We start from the raw sequence: 15271 nt of genomic DNA on the forward strand, positions 1-15271 counted from the left end.
GTGACTAACATACTCCAAGTCCATAGTCCCCTTTCCTCCATATGTCCCACCGTCCTCCCCCTAATAGAACTGGTGTCATTAGGCAATGTTAATATTGTCAAAGCATCAAAGGGTATTGAGGAGTGGCGCCGGTGGCCCGAGTCAGGAGAGCACCGGGGAGGAGCGTGGCGCCAGAGGACAAAGCAGTACCGGATCATTGAAAAGAAAAAAGAAGACGAGAATACTTCACCGGGGAAGAGCGCTTGGAATTACTAGGCCAGAGGCCTAACCCAGGAGCGCTGGTGAAAGCGGTCCGTTCCCGTTGACGCCATGGGGAGTGGTGCTGGGGGGCGGAGTCAGGGGAGCGCATGCTCCCAGGGCCGCCCTTTGCACATCTAAATTTAAAGGGGAAGATGATTTTCTGTTGAAAAAGGTTCCTTCTCCCATCCTTAGCGAGGGACGTCCATACAGTATGGAGAAAAGGGGGCTATGGACTAGGGGTACGTTAATCACTAAGGTGAGTAACTTATAATTTCTCAGCCACTGAGTGCTAGGAAAAATAGGAAACTAAGGTCATAAGGTGCTGCTTTGTCCATAAATATAGTGGCTCTGACGGCAGGTCTAGCATCGTGAATGCCCAACAGCGCAGAGCCGAGCTGGCACAGAGCTGCACACGTTGGTGGCTGAAAATGTTTCTGAAAAACAGCTGGCCTTGGAGACGATTGGATTGGGTGGCCACGCATAATATAAAAACTAACATAATAAAAACTAATGATGTGACAGTTCATCCCTGCCCCTTTCTCTGATCACTTTTTTGTTCAGATGGACATATTATGTGAGCTGTAGATAAAGACCATGGTTCTAAAAATAAAATCATGATAACCTCAAGAAACATGAGGAAATTATTCCCAACAGAGATGGAGGTTTAGCTTTCCCCGTTAGGAGAGGTGGTTGAGAGGCTGGATTTGGTGGATGATATTGTGAAAGTCTTCCAGGAGACGACGCGGAAAGCAACCAATGCCCTTGCTCCGCTCAGAACAAGGTTGGTTCCTATTAAAAGATTGAATAGGTGGTTTTTGCAGGATTTGCAAAAGCTCAAAGCAACAAAAAAAAGCTTCTACACTTGGAAATGTTTGAAGGACAGTAAAGACAAGGAGGCTTACAACATGGCTTCCAAGGAATTTCAATATTTAAATGAGCTGTTATTGAGGCAAAAAAAAAATGTTTGATACCAGAATCGACCAGCGCTCAGTACAAAAGAACTCTTCAAGGTCTTAAAAGAACTCAAAAATCCTTGCCCGAGTAAATTGGAAGGCCCAATCAAAGATGTAGCTTGGTGTTCATCAATTCAAGAAGCCTTACTGGGGAAGTTAGAAAATTGAGGACATGAAGAAATCACTGGAACTATCGGAGCTGGTGTCCAGAGCTGGTCTCCAATAGTTTAATACAGAAGCATCCAGAGCACCAGTTTAATTTTCGACCTGTAACCGAAGCTGAAATTTTGGTTATTTTCAGTAGACTCAAACCAACAGATTGTAAAGGGGATACGTGCCCTGCAATTTTAATCAAAGCATGCACTCCCGCTTTGAGAAGAATTTTATCCAAATTCGTTAATGATTTTTTTGAGGGAAGCCATGTCCCTGATGAAATAAAGAATGGCTGGATCACTCCCCTGTTAAAGAAAAATCGTGTCTTTGTCCTCTGGAGCTGGCTAATTGTAGGCCTATTACCAACACTCTCTGTTTATAATAGGTTTTGGACCGCATGACATAGATGCAGATTTTAAAACATCTTAACAATCCCAATATTTTTTAAAAAAGGCAGTCCGATTTTAGGCAGGGGCATGGTACAGAAACTGTGCTGCTGGATTTGAAATTGAGACTTCTTCAGGTAATGGGCAAGGGACAAACAGCACTTCTTATGCTGCTGTGTTTGTCTGTGGCTTTCAGCCTGGTGGACCATCCATTATTAATCAGCAGGTTGAACATTTGCAGCGTTTTCTGATAAAGCTGCATCATGGATATGGTCCTTCCTCGGCAACAGACTTCGTAGGGTGTGCAGTGAGGTAGCTGAGGCAGCACCGGTACCGCTGAAGTTTGGCATTCAACCAAGGGGCATGTCTTTCGCCCTTCCTATTCAATATTTTTACAGTCTCCCTTTTTAATTTGCTGGCAGGGAAAGGCATTGGGTTCACAAACTATGCTGATGACACACAATGTGTCATCCCGTTATCTGGCAACTATGAGAAGGATGTTAAAAATGTTAATGATTTGTACAAACTAATTCAAGTCTGGATGGTCGAAAACGGCCTAGCATTAAATAAAGAAAACAGCTTAATTAATGGTTGTGGGAACAGCAAATACGCTTCTGAAGCTAGGCGCAGAGTACAGGATATTCCAGGTGGCCGGTTGTGAGATGGAGACAAAAAAGTAAGTAAAAACCTTGGGGCTTCATCAAAATCTGAACATGAATGACAAAGTGAACAGTTTGGTCTCTGTATCTGCTTATTATATTAAGCTGCTAGCCCAAATACGTCCTTGTATCTCCAAGGCTAATCGTGAGACCGTGGCTAGAGTGATTATGGGGTAAAAAATCGACTATTGCAGTAGCCTTTTAGTAGTTATTAATAAATCAGATTGCAACTGATACAGAACAGTGCAGTCAGGGTCATAGCTTGTCTGGGACAGAGAGACCATCTCTCTGAGGTAAGATGTGAAATCCATTGGCTTCCAATTGAGGCGAAGGTCATTTTACGTCGGCTTGTAATTACCCATAAATGCCTAGTCGGGGTAAGCCCAGTGTACCTGACTGAGGCACTACTGAATAAATCTAACGTAAGAACTCTCAAATCTAATAACACTAATCAGCTGAAGGAGCCCAGAGGTACCCTTACACAATGTAATAAGTGTGCCTTCTTTGCTGCAACTCCTAAAGCTAGCACCCCTGAAGACTTGTACTCCAATCTTGACTCTAACCTTCCTTCTGTCCTCATTCTGCTGGATCTATCCTCTGCTTTCGACATGGTCAACTATGCCATCCTGCTCAATCGTCTCCGTAACAACCTGGGTATCTCTGGTTAGGCCCTAGCCTGGTTGACCTCCTTTCTCACTTATCGACCCTCCCAGGTCCAACTTGGTTCTTTCCTCTTTTCTACCTCTCTCTCTACTGGGTTGTTCCCCAGGGGTCTAACCTCTCTGCCTGGCTACCCGGCACCTCTGGCCCACCGCATTTCTACCTTCTGCTGTAACTTTAAGTGTTATGCGGATGCCACCCAGCTCTCCTTCAGGCTCCCCTCAGCCTCTTCTGCTCCTTCTCTCATACCAGATGGTCTGTCCGCATTTCTGGAATGGTGTGCCTTTAACGATCTCTGCCTTAATGCCAGTAAGACTGAGATGCTCCTCATTGGGACACCTGCTCCCGCCTTCCCTCTCTCACTCTGGCCCCCCACCCTGGGCAATCTACCTGCACCTTCCTGCGAGGCTAAGAAACTTGGTGTCATCTTCGACTCCACCCTCTCCTTCTCTCCTCACATCTGTGACATCTCTAAGAAGTCACACTATCAGCTGCACCTCCTCAGAGGTATTCTTCCTTTTCTCACTTTCCCCCAGAAGCTCACTGTCTCTAGAGCCCCGGTCCTCTCTAGGCTGGACTACTGCAGCACCCTTTTTCTAAATCTGCCTTCCTCTACTCTTCACCCTTTCAACTAATTCAGAACAGGACTGCAAGACTTGTCCTTGGCCTCAAGCCCAGAGATCGGATCTCTCCTGCCCTGAAATCTCTCCACTGGCTCCGTGTGGCTGCGAGGATCAAGTTCAAGACCCTCTGAATTGTCCACAAGGCTTTCTGGGGCTGGGCACCACATTACATCCAACTCTCTCTTCCTAAGCATCTTCCTTCTCGAGCCCTCTGCTCATCCACCTCCAACTCTCTGAGGGTCAGACGCTTCTCCAGGCAGAGAGAGGGGGGTAGATCTCTGTCCTTGGCTGTCCTCTGGAACAGGCTCCCTGCCTCTCTCAAACTTGAGCAGGACCACCAAAGGTTCCGGAAGCAACTCAAGACCTTCCTTTTTGCTTCCGCTTTCTCTCTCCCTTGCTGATGTCCCTGCTGCGCATACTTGTTACCTGGCCACCCACTGAACCTCTGGGACCAGGCTTCTGCATTACCAGTTTCCCTTGCACTGCTTCTGGGCCTCCCAAACACTTAAAGGACTGTATCTGCAACCCTACAGTCGCCTGACTCTGCATTTATGAGCCACCTTCCTGCAGCACATAGAAGTTACTTTGCACCCGACGCTCCCCCCCACCCTTGTTAATTCTCCCCCTCCCACATTTGCTTGATCTGAATGACACAAGGCCTAGTAAGATCATTGTTTTGTCCTCCCTTGTCTTGTAGCGCCTAGAAACACTTGTGTACAGGCACGTTATAAATGACTTATCATATCAATGCTATGTGCCATATTTGAGAGAGTTGGAAACCACAGAGGTGTTCAGGAAAAAACGGAAGACTCTGCTTTTCCCATATTTTTCATGAATGTTCTGCTCGGCTGGTATCTGAACTTTCCTTTTAGATTTCCCTTGATTTTGTGTCGTTTGTTTTGTGCCCTTAAGCCACCGGGCCACCTGGTGCACATCATACCTTAATATAGTAAAGTAAAAAGTGAAGATATGTAAAGTTAGGACACTGTGACTTAATTTTATTGGATTAAGTGAGGCAACATGGCAGGAGGGAGGTTCAACATGCAGGGGTAGGTTGAGGAGGGATGCGAAGCACCCATGGCTAAAACTAATGAGGCAGGCTCTCCCGCTCCTCTGTTTTATTCTGAGAGATCGGTCAACTGAATGACCAAACGAGAGGTGAGATTCTCAGGGAGAGAGAGCGGGGAAGGAGTTGCAAATAGAGTTGTAGAATACATCCCAAAATACCACCAAAACTGGTTGAGCTAAAGAGGGAAGAATGGTTACAAAAGATGGTAAAACATAATCATGTAGCAGTAGATGTTACTTATTAGATGCAATTATACCTGTGAAAAATGAATACAAAGTGAAGGACACGTGTTGCATCTCTAAGGCAGCAAGTAAGTAAATTGGTATTGCGTGGCTCTGTAAAAAAGAGAGAGGGGTTATTGGAGAGAAACCATGAGAGATAGTTGCAAAACATGTGATGTTGATGGATACAGTTTAGAAGTTCCCACATTTTGTGTACTGGTATCTTTCTATGTGATTGACTGAGACTCTTGGGGATATGTTACCCGGATGGCAGAGCCCAGGATCTGAGCAGTTAAATATGCTTTGTTTTAGTGTTACCCACTGATATGGGGGGGGAGGACTACATAGAGGGAACTTAATCAGAGCTCCAAAGTGTCCATGTTGTATCAATCAGGCCTGTGTCAGCCATCTGCAGGGGACATTAATGTGTAGTGTAAGATATTTGTATTTATTTGTATTTATAGAGCGCACCATGCCTGAGGGCACCCGGGCGTGTATTTTAGTTACAACATGATAAGACAGACATGGCAATACAATTACAATTTAAATTACAGTTTAAAATTACAATAACATTTATAAACATATATACATTACGGGTGAGCGAGAGGACATAACCTATGTACAATGGGTGAAGGCAGGTGGCTACCGCATGGGAGGTGGTTGGCAAATAGGTGATGGGTCTTGGGCAGTTAGCCGAGCTTTAGCCATGTTTCTGAAACTGTGGAAGGACGGTTCAGATCTTAGCAAGTTGGGAAGCGAGTTCCAGAGTTTCGCTGCCATTACTGGGAAGCTGGGAAGCTGGCTCCGCCAGATCTTTGCAGGTTGAAGCGTGGTATAGAGAGGCAGTTAGTCTGAGCAGTTCTGCAATGTCTGTTAGTGTTGTGTAGGGTGAATCTATTGGCTAAGTAGAGGGTGCTTGGTTGGATAGGCATTTATGAGTGAGGGCAAGTGTTTTCAGTGTAATTCGTTGAGGGACGGAGAGCCAGCGTAATTTACATCTCGTGTCTGAGATGTGTTGGTTCCTAGGGATGTCTAGGGCGGCTCTAATAGAGTTATTTTGGATGATTTGTAACTTGTTTAAATTACATTTGTTAGTGCCCAGATAGAGGGCATTACAGTAGTCAGTTTTTTACAGCACGAGAGTCCTGGCAAGTGTGACACAGTTGGCTGGTGATAGGAATGGGCGACTGTGATGCTGGAAATGCATCGGAGGGACAGGGCCATCGTATCCTTGTTCTTTACTGCTTTTTATCGTGTGTTCTGTCATGTTTTCTGTGCAGGAGTTCATGTGGGACTCCTGGCGGTGCAGCTCTTTCTCTTTTGGTTTGGTGAACAGACCCATGGGATACCCCTAAGGCACCCATGGGTAGGGGTGCACTCCTGTTCCCCTAGTGTATGTTTTTGGGCACCTAGTGTGACCCACAGAGCAGGGTACGGGCTGGTGGCATCTCCGTGCTGAAATGACTGGTGCCCTGAGCGTCCTCCATTTTGGGATGCCCAGGCCCCGTCATTGGAATCGGTAGATTCCGGATGGAGACAAAATGGCCACCATGGCTTCTTCCATCACCTGTTACCTTGATCTTCCCGAAGTCCCGGAAAACCCAGCCTCTGTTCCTTCCCCCTGACTGGCTGTTGGGTGGAAGTTCCGTATATGGTAGTGTGGGGAAGTGCCGACCAGACTGGCTGGAGCCTCCTCAACGACCGTATGTTGTGGGTACGCCTGTGGGTGGGACCTGGGTGAATGGAATGTGTGACGAATATACATTCTATGTTGTGGCTGTCTAGTATCTGGTGGTTGGCCCAATGGTTGAGAGCGCCCTGCCCAAAACTGGTATGAATGCAGCTTGTTGAATGGCTAGGTACTTGTCCCAATACACATAACTTGTTGTGAGTGTCTGGAGAGAAGTGAATGGCCTGAATGCCTCGTGTGCCTGATTGGCTGCCTGCCTGCATGAATGACCGTAGTCGTGATGGGATGCTTGAGCGTGACCCAGTGGAATGAATGGGAGATCAACAGTATATCTGGGGACCTCTCACTGCTAGGAATTGTGTTCAGAAGCTGAAGTCCACTACGACGAGTAACTGGAGTAACTGAAGCTTGATCTTGAAACCCTGCTGGATGAGAAGAATTGCTGTTGCCCTCCTTTGCAATCTGAAAGCTGCTGTGCTTCAAGAACTAATCCAGAGAGGACCTGGTAAGGCGCCCTCTTCCCGAGCTACGAGGGACCATCGTGCACAGCTAATCTTTGCCTAAGCTCCCTGGTAGACAGACCTTCGACAGGCTGCCGACCTGATACGGGGATTGCTGCGGAACTCCAAGGAGAAGCGCACGGACTGTCGTCCGCCACTGTCGACGACCGCCGTCGCCAACTGGAGCCGCCGTGCTCCCGTTTCCTAAGAACTTCATTGATCCAAGGACGATCTCGTCCGCATCGTCACTGCTGTAGCCTGCTGGAGAAGGCCTGACCGTCGACGCGCCGAGGAGCATCCACCGGTGGGTTTCCCGCCACCCAAAGACCACAGGGACGCCGACGACTCGACGCTCTTGCTGGCCCACAGTTCTTCAACTCTTTGCGGTCCCAAACTATCAACACCGAGGTGCCCCGAACGCCTCTTCCTGGCAGGAAGTTTACGCTTCCCCGTCAACGAGCACCGCTAGGAACAACGCAGCCACTTCACCGTCGTAGCTCGACCTGTTCTCCCTCGGACGTTCGACAACCTGTGACTCCTGCCTGAAAGGGAGGACACTCAAGGAGGGCCATCGATTCCCTGACGCGGAACACTACAACGCCAAGGTACTTTGGGGTTGCAGAACTATTGGAAAGTCTAGTGTGAACAATATATGGACTGGGCTTGTATCTTTCTTCTACAGGTTGCCCAGGTGGGGGGATCTCCACACACAACTGTGGTTAATGGTAGTGACCAGTATTCTGCCAATTGTTCAACCATCTTGCTTTTCTTCCTCTCTCTACTGATGGTTTCCTCTTTATTCTGATCTATGTGTCATTCTGACCATATGCATTTTAATGAGATCTAATAACATTAGTGGTACCACTTTAGAAACTGTGTATATGAGAATGAGGAGCTCTGTCTTCTTGTCATTCAGACAGAGTCCGTGTTGCACCATCCAGGCTTGGATAACTAGGTAGATGGCATTCACAGAGAGAGAGTCGGCGACGTAGTCTCCTGAGATTGGGATGAGTATCTGGGTGTCGTCAGCATAATTAGTATATGTGACACCCAGATAGTCCAAAATATCGAATAGAGGTTTTGTGAACACGTTGTACAATGTGGGAGACACACAAGAACCTTGTGGTATCCCGCAGGTGACAGGTGCCGGCGATGCTGCTGCTAGTGGAGAGAAGACACGCATCGATCTGTTGTCCAGGAATGAAGTGATCCAGGCTGTGGCTTTGTCAGAAAAATGGGCTGCTAGTTTAAGTTGCCAACACAGAATTTGATGAGTGACGAGATCAAAAGCAACAGAGAGATCGAGAAGAAGTAGTAGAGCAAGTTTGCCCTTGTCTCTTAAATCTTCAATCTGTGTTTTGAGGTCGATAAGGGCAGTTTCAGTTCTGTGACGAGGTCGAAACTCAGATTGCCTTAGACCCAGGAGTTTATTGGATTCAAGATAGTCTTGAATCTGTAGGTATGCAGCTCGGTCAAGGATTTTTAGTAGGAACGGCACCGTGGTGATGGGCCTGTAATTTGTAGGTATGTTGGCATCCAAGGTTGTTTTTTTTAGGAGCGGTATAACCCAGGCATCCTTCAAATTGTCCGGTACAGTCCCAGTGCTGAACGAAGAATTGATGACAGTAGTAATGATTGGAGCTAGCTCGTGGGGTGCTTCCTTGATGATGGGCGCTGGACGAAGGTCCCCTTGGCAGTTAGAGGGTTTGAGGCTCTTGATAATATTTTCTACTTCAGTAATAGATAGGGGTGAGAAACTGAACGGAGTCAATGAATCTGGGATATAGTTGTTTATAGTTGGGAGAGAGTTGGGTTGCAAGTTGGATTGTAGGCTAGTCTGTTTATCGTTAATTTTGACTTGGAGAGTGGCTATCTTACTAAGGACAGCGTTTTGGATATTAGAGCACCAGGTGCTGTGTTTGCTGAAAGTGTCAGATGCAGTGACAGGGGTTTCCAATTCTTTCAAGATTCTGAAGAGTTCTTTGGTATTGGATTTAGCTTCCTCAATGTGTTTGTTGTAAGTGACTTTTTTCGCCTAGAGTATAGCTTCCTTATACTTTAAAGTAGCTAGAGTGATACTAGATTTATTAGCTTCTGTAAAATCTCATGTAAAATGAGATTTTAGATGAGAGTTGGTAAATTGGGTGGATGTAGACAAACAGGGGGTATGTTGGGTGCTCTCCGGGAGTGATTTAATATGCACTCCTTGTGAAGTGAATAGGTTGTTTGTTGAATGTTCCTGATGATAGTTGGTGCGTACTGTTTCGATGTGTGAAATCCGACCCATGTCAACCAGTGTACGATATTTTTGTTGGTAATTTCTTGCAATGGCTTTTCCTGGGGCAAGGTTGATGTTAATAGATGTAGAGTTGGACGGTTCTAGTGCTGGCCTAGTGATGAAGCTAGTTGAAAAGCAAGGTTTATCACTGTTTTGTGAAAGTTAGCTGGTCCTTTGCACTGAGGATTTTGGGTATGAAGTTCCATAGCTTGGTTGCCAAGAAAGAGAAAAACGAACTTCCATGCTGTTTGATACTTTTACTAGTAAGTCATTGCTCAATCTGGCTGTTCTTGTTGGTTCCTAGTGTGAGAATCTTCCCCCACCACTTGCATCGGATGCTTGGTAAGCAATACATAGAGTTTTACAGTGGATCCTCTTTTTAATTGGGAGCCAGTGAAGTGAACAGAGTGCTAGCATAAAGTGTTCAATATCTTCCCCGTTTTCAGAGTAGTCTGGTTTATGTGCTCTTTGCACTCTTTAGACTCTTTATAGTCTCTTGCATCAATATTGCTGGAGTCCAAGGTAAAGGCTGTTGGATTAATTGAGTGTTATAAGTACCAGCGAAATACCTGCCATGGTCCAGCGCATGATTGTGGTTTTAGTGTAAGTCACTGTCTATAGTGATTCCAGGTTTCCACATTGTAGATAATGGTGATGAGCATGGGTCCATTACATCCAACCAGGGGATTACTGCAGAATTAGGTAATATTGCACCACAAATCGTGTGCTCTGTTTTGGGAGGGTTGAGCTTAAGCCTGTTAGAGATCATGCAAGAATCTACATTTGCAAGGAATGTGTTGAGGTCAGACATTAGTGGGTTGTTGGGTCATTGGTGAGTTTGTAAACAATGTGCTTCCTCATCTGCGTAGTTGAAGCATGCAAGGCTGGTGTTGCTGTTGAGATTCAAGAGGGGCTGATCCATATTTTGAAGAGAAGAGGCGAGAGGCTGGACCCTTGTGGTATTCCACATGTCAAGTCGTGAGGCGCTGAGCTGAAAGGGGCCATGAGTGTCAGGATCCATGGTATGGTAATTCCCTTTACCCAATGTCCTGAAGCTTTTTTAGAATGATCTCAGGTCTGTTGGTGAAGAATGTAGGGGGTCATTTCCAGCAAGATGAGTGCATTGGTTAAGGTGTTAGCAGCGTTGTTCTTTAGCATGTCCCGAATCAACTATGAATATGGCAGTGGTGTGTGTTATAAATACCAGTAACATAAAGTGTGTATTCCAGCCTGAATTGTGTTATGATTCTTTGAGGAGGTGGTTGATCTTGATTGATTCCCGAAGCTGTTGGCAGATTAATTCCTTACTAATTTTGCAGATAAACGGGTTGTTGGAGACTGGGCCGTAATTATGTGCCATTTGAGACAGCTGCAGGCTTTTTAAGTAGAGGTTTAGCAAAGGTTGTTTTGAAGGCAAGCCACGTGGTCCCCGGGTGATGTAGGCATTGAGAAATGTAAGGAGTCCAACTGCTATTAAAGGTTGCTCTTTTATAGTTTTGTAAATGTTCGAGTGGCATTGGTATGTTGCGAACATTATAAAATCAGAGCTCGAGTGTCTGAACTACACAAGGTGAGACCTCAAAAGTGAGGGGTGGACTGTTGAGTACAGTACTAAAGGAAGCGCAGAGTCAAGTTTAAAACCGCTTCACTTGTTATTTTGATCCAGGTCCACTGCTGTTGGTTTAGTACTATGATGATATGAATCAAGAAATGAAAGAACTAAGATTAGTTTTGAGCTGTCAGTTGATCCCTCCGCTTTTAGAGTAGACCCTGGATCAGTGGACTTTAACATTTCTATGCTGAAATGTCTTCCCATATCCCCCCCAATAAGTATACATTTCTGAAAATGCCTTCTACAACACTCTACATGGCACAAGAGCAAATATCCTCTCACAATCAATGTAGAAAACGTCAAATAATTCGAGCAAGTAGCATAAAACATTGCAGTGGGTTATGGGTCATCATCTTAGAAATGTAGATACAAACTGGTTTTCATTGTGTACTTTAATTTCATCAGTAATCACACAACGTAAAACGTCTGTGAACAAGCTTGATGGATGTGGAGAGATCCTCAAGCTTGATGGATGTGGAGAGATCCTCCATTAAAAGTGCAAAACATATTTTGTTTTGGTACTGTTTAATTCCTTGCAATGAACCTAGTTGTAGAATTAAAAACATTGTGTGCAAGAAAGTCAAAATGGCCAAGGGCTTCTAGGAGTAGGAGAATTGTTGGAGCGTCTGTAAAAGAGGGCCCTCCTAGAAAATGTGTAAAAGTATATTTTTTCTTCCCTCAAACTAAAAAGTTACATTGCAACACATATGGTAAAGTGCCAATATTTTCCAGAGATGTTTGCCTCAGTCCTTCCTGATAGTTTTCTGCCACCAAGGAATATCTGCACACCAGATATTTCTGTTCTTGTCTCGGGAGGATAGCTCATTGGCAACACACTCTCCTTGGAAGCCAGACTACACAGAGCAACACAGGTTCGATCCCCAGTCCGTGCTTAGAAACCTCTGGGTATGTTTGGGGGCAAGACTGGGACACCAAACAAAATAATTGGCCCACATTCGCAAATAGAATTTCTCCAGCATGGGGTCTTGCATGGATTCACATGCTCATGAATATTCCCCCTTGTCAGGCTGGGAATCCACCTGCCTTCTCAAACATTAACCAATACATTAAGAAACTTGTGCTACAAAATTGTCCTTGCATGCATGCTTGTTCTACAAAAAGAACATTGTATGAAGACATAGCACATTTCTTTAGCATCAGTGTGGTACAGGTATGCTTTTAGCATTTGCTGCTCTTGTGACATATCTGTCTTGATGAAAGGTTAAACACTAGACACCAAGATGTTTCTTTTGTCTTGCCTCTGCCCCTAAAAGGCAGCCAATTGTGACTGTGCACAGAATGGAGGTCTCCTCGTGTCAGCAGCACACCATAGACTGTGTTTCTTGTCGGCAGTGTGCAGATGGCTGCATGCTCTTTAAATTAATCATCTGCGCGGCTGCATCCCAGTTGCAGTGTGGCGTCTTCTGCTGGGGTTGATTACCTACACATTTGAGCAACAATCATTGTTTCAAACTGCTCTTTCCTGCCTGCATGTTCTGCTTCAGTCACCCATGGCACATATTCCTGTGTTTGAATGTGATTTATCAATCGCAATGCCAGCTATATCAATGTCCTAGAAGGTGGGAGAGAACAGAATGAGGTCAGTGATAGCTGGAAGTGGGGAGTAGGCACGAAGTGCAAATATCTGTTCCTTTAGCACAGAGTCTTCAGTTTCTTTCCTGAAGAGCAGGAGAAATGGGGCTAATATGATGAGTGTCAGTGTGTGAGGTCACAGTCCAGGTACATAACAGTAGAAGGCCTGGTTATTTTCTTCTTCCATCTGCAAGGATACAGTCCTTAGCTTTTTTGATTTTTGCCATGCAAAGTGAAGGTGTGGTCTCTGCAGAAAAGTAGTTCTGGCAAACAGACAGGCTTTCTCCATATGCTCTGATGAAAACCTACTGTCATTGATTATACCTGGGATGGTTCAGGCCTTGTGGGTGCGAAGCATGATCACTTCCAGTCATTTAGTATATTTCTACGGTGCACAATTTGCAAGATCCCTGCAGTTGAATGTGAATTGGCAACCTTTTAGAGAAAAGTGTTGTGTACTTTAAATTTGCACATTCAGGATCAGAATGGGAGCCTCCCATGTGGGTTCCCCTTTGAAAGCTCTATTGGTGCTAAAACACTTTATTTTATTTTTTTAGATTTGTAAAGCGCACTGCAGCCCTCTAGGCAACGAGGCGCTATAAGTATACTTAAGGATGCTTGCTTGTGGGTTACAATAAGCGGCCCAATGTGTGAAGCTTAACAACATACAGTTACTTATACAGTTGAATTACAGAGTACAATGTTCTACAGTACAGAGTGTGTCGAGTACAGATTATAGCAGTGGTAGAAACATTATGTAAAAAAGCAGAAAGGCTCTTTAGACAAAGAGCCTTGTCTTTAGGACCTTGCGGAAGGCAGCATGGGACTCGATGGATCTAATCTGGTCTGGGAGTTTGTTCCAAAGAGTGGCGGCCATAGTTGGGAAGCTAGATCCTCCAGCACGCACTTTGCGTGAGTGGGGTACTGTGATGCGGTTAGCATATGCAGTTCTTGCAGGTCTGGAGGCTGTTTGTCTGGAGATCCTTTGCGTAAGGTATCTGGGGGCGAGGCCGTGAATACATTTGGGGGTAAGGGCTAGTGTTTTGAAGACGACCCTTTCCTTAATAGGTAGCCAGTGTGCCTGTCTTCTGATCGTGGAGATGTGTTCCCTGCGTGAAAGGCCAGTAGCTGCCCTTAAAGCGTTGTTCTGTGCTATCTGAAGTTTGGCCAGGTTCTTTTGAGATGTGCCAATGAAGAGGGCATTGCAGTAATCAAGTCTAGAGCCGATGAGGGCTCTAGCTATGGTGATACAGTTCTGTTGGGTAAGGAATGGTCTGACAGATTTAATCAGTTTGGCGTGGTAAGCTGCAGAGGACGCGATGGCGTTGACCTGCCTGTCCATGGAGAGGTTTGGTTCAAGGTATACGCCTAGTGTTTTGATCGTTTGTGATACTGCGATAGGGATATTATCGATTGTGAATGTATGGTGTTCTTTGGCAAGTTTATTTAGAGTGAAGGGGGATCCTATCAGCAGGAGTTCCGTTTTGTCACTGTTTAAACAGAGCCAATTGTCTGCCATCCAAGATTGCATGTTGGAGTAGATGAGGTTGAGGGTGTTGGAGTCAGCTAGATAGTCTCCTGTGAGAGGTATGAGCACCTGGGTGTCATCTGCATAATTAGTATATGAGATGCCCAATGAGTCTAAAATGTTGACTAGGGGTCTGGTGAAAAGGTTATACAGCGTTGGGGCTATGCATGAGCCCTGTGGGACCCCACATTTGATAGGGCTCGGGGTGGCATTGGCCGATTCAGAAAAGATCTTCATTACTCTCTCCTGAAGGAAAGTTTTAATCCAGTCACAGGCCTTAGGAGAGAAGTTTGCCGTGGAGGTGAGATGGTGACATAAGGTTTTGTCCTCAACGAGGTTGAAGGCAGCAGAGAGGTCTAGTAGCAGGAGGAGAGCAGGTTTGCTTACATCTCTAAGGTCATCTATTTGGTTTTTCAAATCTAGTAGTGCCATTTCTGTGCCATGGCGAGGACGAAAGCCAGACTGGCGAAGTCCAAGAAGGTGATTGTCCTCAATGTATTTTTGAACTTGCAGGTAGGCTGCTTTGTCCAGGATTTTCAATAGAAATGGAACCGTGGTGATGGGTCTATAGTTCCCTGGTGTCATTGGATCGAGAGAGGGTTTCTTTAGTAGAGGTCTCACCCAGGCTTCTTTAAGAGAAGTAGGCACATGAGCTGTTTGGAAGGACGAATTGATGAAAGCAGTAACAAATGGCCCAAGTGCTGGTGCACATTCTTTGATTATGTGAGCCGGGCATGCGTCTTTAATATTATGTGCTGTCTATTGATGCCCCTTACCTTCTTAATCATATGTTAGAAGCTAAGAGAAAGTAAGGTGTAAACAGGGGTGGACTGGGAACACAAGGTGGCTTTGGAAATGTTTTTCAAAGTGGCCTCAAATGATACTGTGCTAGAAAGCCAATCCCCACTAAGCAGAGCTTGCAGGTTCTTTGTCCGAGAACATTTTTAAAAATTGATCAAAACAATGCATTTTAAAATACCTTTGTTCCCATATAGGCATTCCAGGTAGTAAGTAATGCATCATAATACAATATATAAAACATTTTTTAGATTGAGGAAACCATATTGAAAGATTTACAACAAACATTTTGTCTTCCAAGGCATGTG

The sequence above is a fragment of the Ambystoma mexicanum genome, chromosome 11 (assembly GCF_040938575.1).
Source record: "Ambystoma mexicanum isolate Mex_15411 chromosome 11, UKY_AmexF1_1, whole genome shotgun sequence".
In the NCBI taxonomy this organism is placed as follows: Eukaryota; Metazoa; Chordata; class Amphibia; order Caudata; family Ambystomatidae; genus Ambystoma; species Ambystoma mexicanum.